This window comes from Microtus oregoni, unplaced genomic scaffold (assembly GCF_018167655.1).
Source record: "Microtus oregoni isolate MIOR12 unplaced genomic scaffold, Mior012 000016F_ref0000370, whole genome shotgun sequence".
NCBI lineage: Eukaryota > Metazoa > Chordata > Mammalia > Rodentia > Cricetidae > Microtus > Microtus oregoni.
Window position 1 is genome coordinate 19,419,149 of NW_024543075.1, and position 5,369 is coordinate 19,424,517.

The following is a 5,369-nucleotide window of genomic DNA, read 5'->3' on the forward strand; positions in this document are numbered from 1 at the left end:
AGCAGCCTTTACCATAAGCAGGAGGGAAGTGCAGACACCGAAACAGAAACCCACGCTCACTGCCGTGGTTGCTGTACGGTCCTGGTGGGCGATCAGCAGAGAAGGAGAACTGAGAGGGCTCGGGGAGAGAAGGTCAGGGTGCCACACTCAGTGTGGCACCGGGGAACAGCCACCAGACATCTTGGGTCAAGAGAGTTTGGGTGAGCAACTACGATGTCAGGCTCCATGATTCTGGATTCAGGATGCAGCAGTGTGGCCAAAGTCAAAGGCCTCAGCAATGCAGCCCACCTGGGGTGGGGTGGGGGTTAGACGACCGACTGAAAGAGGCAGGGGGTTCCATTACATGTGGTTGTGCATGTGACATGAGACAATGACATGTGTCAGTTAGAACACTGATGCGGCTGGACACTAGCTGTGCAAATGCCCAACAGCTCCTGCGGGTGGCTCTGGAACAGACTGGCGCTTAAGAGAGACAACGGAGGTCATCGCCAGCTCCCTTGTCCTCTTTCAAGTCACAGGTGCCCTGCTGGTAGCACTGTCTCTGCCAGACCAGACTCGGAAAAGATTGTAATTAACTTGGTGGGGGAGGAGAGGGCAGAAGAGAAGGGAGAGAGGAAGAGGATGAAGGAAGTAAAAGAAGAAAGAGAAAGAAGAATGAAAAGAAAAGGAGGAGTAGGAGGAATAGGAGGAGGCATGGGGAGGCCAAATGGACATCAGACCCCGCAGTGGCTGAAAGAAGGAAGGATGGCCCTGGCTTGGTATTGCAATTTTTATTCTGACTGTAACATTCGCTGCCTCCCTGACAGTATAAATATCCTCATGGGATCCAGGAACTAGGGCATGCCTGTCTTCAGAGTTCCCTCTTCTGCCTGCAACAACATTTAAGACCGCTTACCCATTGCAAAAGAAGCTTTGGTTTAAACAAAAGCACACAGCTTAAGAATGGAGAGGCGGGTTTTGATTCAATGTTGCGTTCAACTTTCCTTCTCCACTGTGCAGCATTTCCACTATCTTCCATCTCTACACTGTCTCCTCTTGATCACAACATGCCTGGCAAAGCATACATCACAGACAGAGTGGAAGAAAAGTGGCCAAGGACCTTGTGATGCTTTCTCTGCTTAGGGAGAACTGTCAGTGTGGCCTGTGGTCCCACCATAGCAAAGGACAACGGTGTGGAATGACTTGAGCTGAGATGCCCAGCTGGAGATCAAGGCAAAACCACGCCAAGGTGAACACACAATACACAGAAGTAAATAAGAGGACAAAGGGGACAGGCTCCAGAGACAGTGTGCTGTACAGCTGCATGCTGTCCAGGTCACACATTTAATAACACCAGGGAGGGGCATTCTATGAGGGACTTGATCTGGGTCTGCCTGGCAGGAGCTGGGGTGAAGGAACTGGATCTTTGAGAGGTTGGTGCCCTGTAGGGCTAGAGGCGTGCGGGGTGCCTCAGCAGTGGAGACCTTGCCTGCTATGGACCTCTGCCTTCATCATCCCCAGCACTGCAAAGGAAAAAGTGAAGAGTCACTCTGGGCATGCCCCGTGGACATTCAGACACACTCAGCTTAGCCAGCGCTTTTAAAGCTTTAAGCGTGCAAGAACCATTCCTAGGGCCCATTGAAGCGATGTATTTAGTTGGCCTCATGAGACAGGTATCATTTATGGATGAGGACGGGAGCTTAGAGAGGTGGCAGACTGGCCCGGCGCCACACAGCTGGGTGTAGTATACCCTGAATGCTTGTGCTGTTCTCCAGGGCAAGAGAATTTGTGGGAGAAAAGCAGAAGATGATGCCGACTCAGGTAAGCTGCATTGCAACTCCTTGGGCAGCACTTGGGGAGCCCCCGGTACGCAGGCCGGTACTGGGCCAATGTGGGCCACCAGGGGGCAGCAGGGACCAGAGCACGGCCCTTCCCTTCGCCTTTCCACCTTGAACCCTCTGGGCACAGTAGCCACTGGGTGTCACTTGCTCCTCCCCACATTTCTCCCCGCCCCCGTTTCACTCCAGAGTGGTGACCACCGTGCCTAGGGTCCCACGAACAAGGATGTCGCCTGAGCCCGCGTGTGACGTCACGGCAAGTCCGAGACGTCACGGGTGCCTCGAACCCACAGAACGCGCAGCACGCCCGTCCTAGGGCAGAAATTTGCCGTGATTTAGGGCGGGTTTTTTCTTTTTTTCTCAGTTTTTATTTAATGATCTTCGTGGGAAATCCATGTCAGAAAGGTTTAACAGGGCACGCGCGCTCCGCAGACGCCCACGAGGGTGGAACCAGGATGAGCCCAAAGCAGCGTTTTCTTTCGCAGAGCTAAAGCAGATGCTTTCATCGTGGCAGCGGCGGCTGCTGGGAAAATCCCAGCCTTCGGTATTGGGCTGACTGCGCCCACCGCCTGCAGGCCCTCCCACCCCAGACGTCATACCAAACCTCAGGTCTTTTCTTCTGTCTTTCTAATTCTTTCCCTATCCCCTCTAGTTGGAAGCCGTTGGCAAAAACTTAGAAGCTAATAAACAACAGTTCATATATATATATATATATATATATATATATATATATATATATCACACATATACATGTATATATATAATATACACACATATACATGTATATATACATATATATATATATGATTTTTACTGAGTCCTGCATTTTTCTCTGCTCCCCTCCCTGCCCTCTCCGCTCCCCTTTAACCCTCTCCCAAGGTCCCCCTGCTCCAAGTTTACTCAAGAGATCTTGTCTTTTCCTACTTCCCACAACTGTTCACTGTAAGCGAAAACTTCAGCTCCTCAGTTGAACCAGCCACATTTCAAGGCACCCGACTGAGCGACGGGAAGCATTTCCTGTGTGGTTTGAATGTGCTGTGTCTTCCTGGGAAAGTTGGCCAGAGTTGAATGCCTTTGGAGACGGATTAAGAGGAGGAAATTACTCACTGCGGTATTTAGAGGAGCATTTGGTAGGCAATCAGGGTTAGGTAAACTCATTAGAGTAGGCCCTGGCTGAATCACAATTGCTGTACACAGAAAGCAGACGCATGCTCACATCACACACACACACACACACACAGACAGACAGACAGACACACAGACAAACACAGACACACATACACACACATCTGTGCTCTTCTATGGGATGCTTTGAATCACCTGAGACCTTCCTTCATCATCAAAAAAGAGTGTTTCTAGATTCCACTCTTGACTTCAGAACTGTGAACTGAAAATAAACCTCTTTTCTTATAATTCACTTGGTGTGTGGTATTGGGCGAGAGTACAGAAACAGCAGCCTTAGTTTTCACCTCGGCACACAGGTCTGTGGGAGCGCAGCTGCTGGACACAGTCACTTGTTTACAAGGTTCCTTCTTCAGATGGAGTTTGAGTCCAAGTCCCATTATTATGGATGTAAAATGTTCTCCCACGGACTTGTGTTTGAACACTTGGTCCCCAGCTGGTGGCGCTGTTTTAGAGGTGGTGGGGTCCTTTTGATGCTGGGGCCTTTCTAGGAGAAATGGGCCACCGGTGAGCCTGGAAGGTGACAACCACCTCCAGTTTCTGCCACTGAGGTGTGTACAAGCCCCACTGCAGACGACAGAGCCCATGTGGCCACCATGCCTTCCCCACAGGAGTGGACTGAACACCCTGAACCGTACACCAAAACAGGCCTCTCTTTCTGTAGGCTGCTTCTCTGGGACTTGTTAGTGGAGAAATGTAACTAGCACGAACATTTCTCTGTGTATCCTGATCCTCTTGCTGGAAGTTTGAAGTAAAAATTCTGATTTGCGCTCATGATCCGAGAAAATTGAACAATTGTCCATCAGGGAGAAGCTGCCTGATAAATGACTGGATAATACTATGAAGAACCAGGCCTAGTGATGGTTGGAACTCACAGTGGGTAGGTCTTAGCTAGCTGGGTATGGAAACTAGGAGGGCATAGGCTGGCACCCTCTCTGTTAAATGACTGCAGGCAGGAGGCGGAGAATCCAATGCCTAAAGCACATACCTTCCACTCTGGCACCTAAGTTATCAGTGGACACTCATGGGACAAGAAGAGGATGCTAATGGAGTCAGCACGGCCACATAGGTCTTAGCAGCTTCCTTGATCTGCAAACGAGGAGTGACACACAGGCAGTATAAGGGGAAGGCGGACAGAGGACCAGTGGTCTACCCTGGGCTAACTCAGAGACCAGAGCTTAAAGGTCAAGTGCCAGGCTATGAGGCACAGGGTCTCACTACAAAGCCTGAGCTAGCCTCAGACTCTCTGGCTCCCAACTGCTGGGATTAAAACATGCACCATCAGGCCCAGCCAGAAGGAGTTTTTAAGATACTTTACAGAGGAAGTTCCAAGGGTGGGCTGGTAACAATTCCCTGGGACAGTCGGTGTATTCCTGTGGGAGTCATTTCCCTCCAGAATGCAAATAAGAACCTGACTTCTGCTTCTGCCAAGTGGGAGGGACCCTACACAGGAGGTATACCTTGGGAGGCTCCATTTCCTCTCAACTCCTGCCTAGGAGGGTGGTGAGATCACTCTGGGGAGCTGTGTCATGGCACACACCTGTAATCCCAGCCCTCAGAACGAGTGATGTGTCGGAGGCTAGTCTGAGTCCCCGTGAAACCTTTAGAAGCATCGTGCTGAGATGTGAAAGACTGAGCTTGGCTTCTCCTGGACCACCTCTCAGCAGGCAGAACTAGGTACACTCAGTATCCAAGGGCACACTGGCCCCCATCATGCCAGGACCCTAATCTCTGATGCTGTGACCACACCAGGTCCTTGTGCCTCAAACTTTGAACATAAACTGCCTCTGCCGTCCAGCATGTTGAGGTCTTCCTGGTTTTCTGCAGATGCCATGGGCTCATCTCAAATGTGGCCTTCTCTAGGTCTGACCTGTCTGGTCTTTTCTTCCGAGTACCGTATTCAAAATACAGACTTTAAAGTTTTCCCACTGGCCTGCAGATTTCTACCCCACCACTCTTCTGCCTGATGTGGGGCCTGCCAATGCCATGCTACTTTCAGCAACACATAGCAGCATCACGTCCTCTGTGTGCGAAGGAGCATCCAACATATTCAGCATTCTGCCTAAAGACAAGAAACAGAGGAGGACTCCTGCCTGTGGAGACAGGCTCCCACTAAAGCCAGTGCCAACTGGAGAAAGGTGACCAGCTCCCTCCCCTGAGCAGGCATACCTGGGCACAAGCTGTGGCAGCCAGGGCTGGAGGGTGAGGCTTGGAACAGCTGCAGCCCCGCCCCATGCCCAAGTCACCCCCCTTAAACCAACTGCTGGAACCTTATTCCATGATTTCTCGGACTGCAGGCCAGCTGCTTTGCATAGGCTGCTGGGAGGCCACAGTGTGTGTGTGTTTGTGTGTGAGATAAAGGAAAACTGA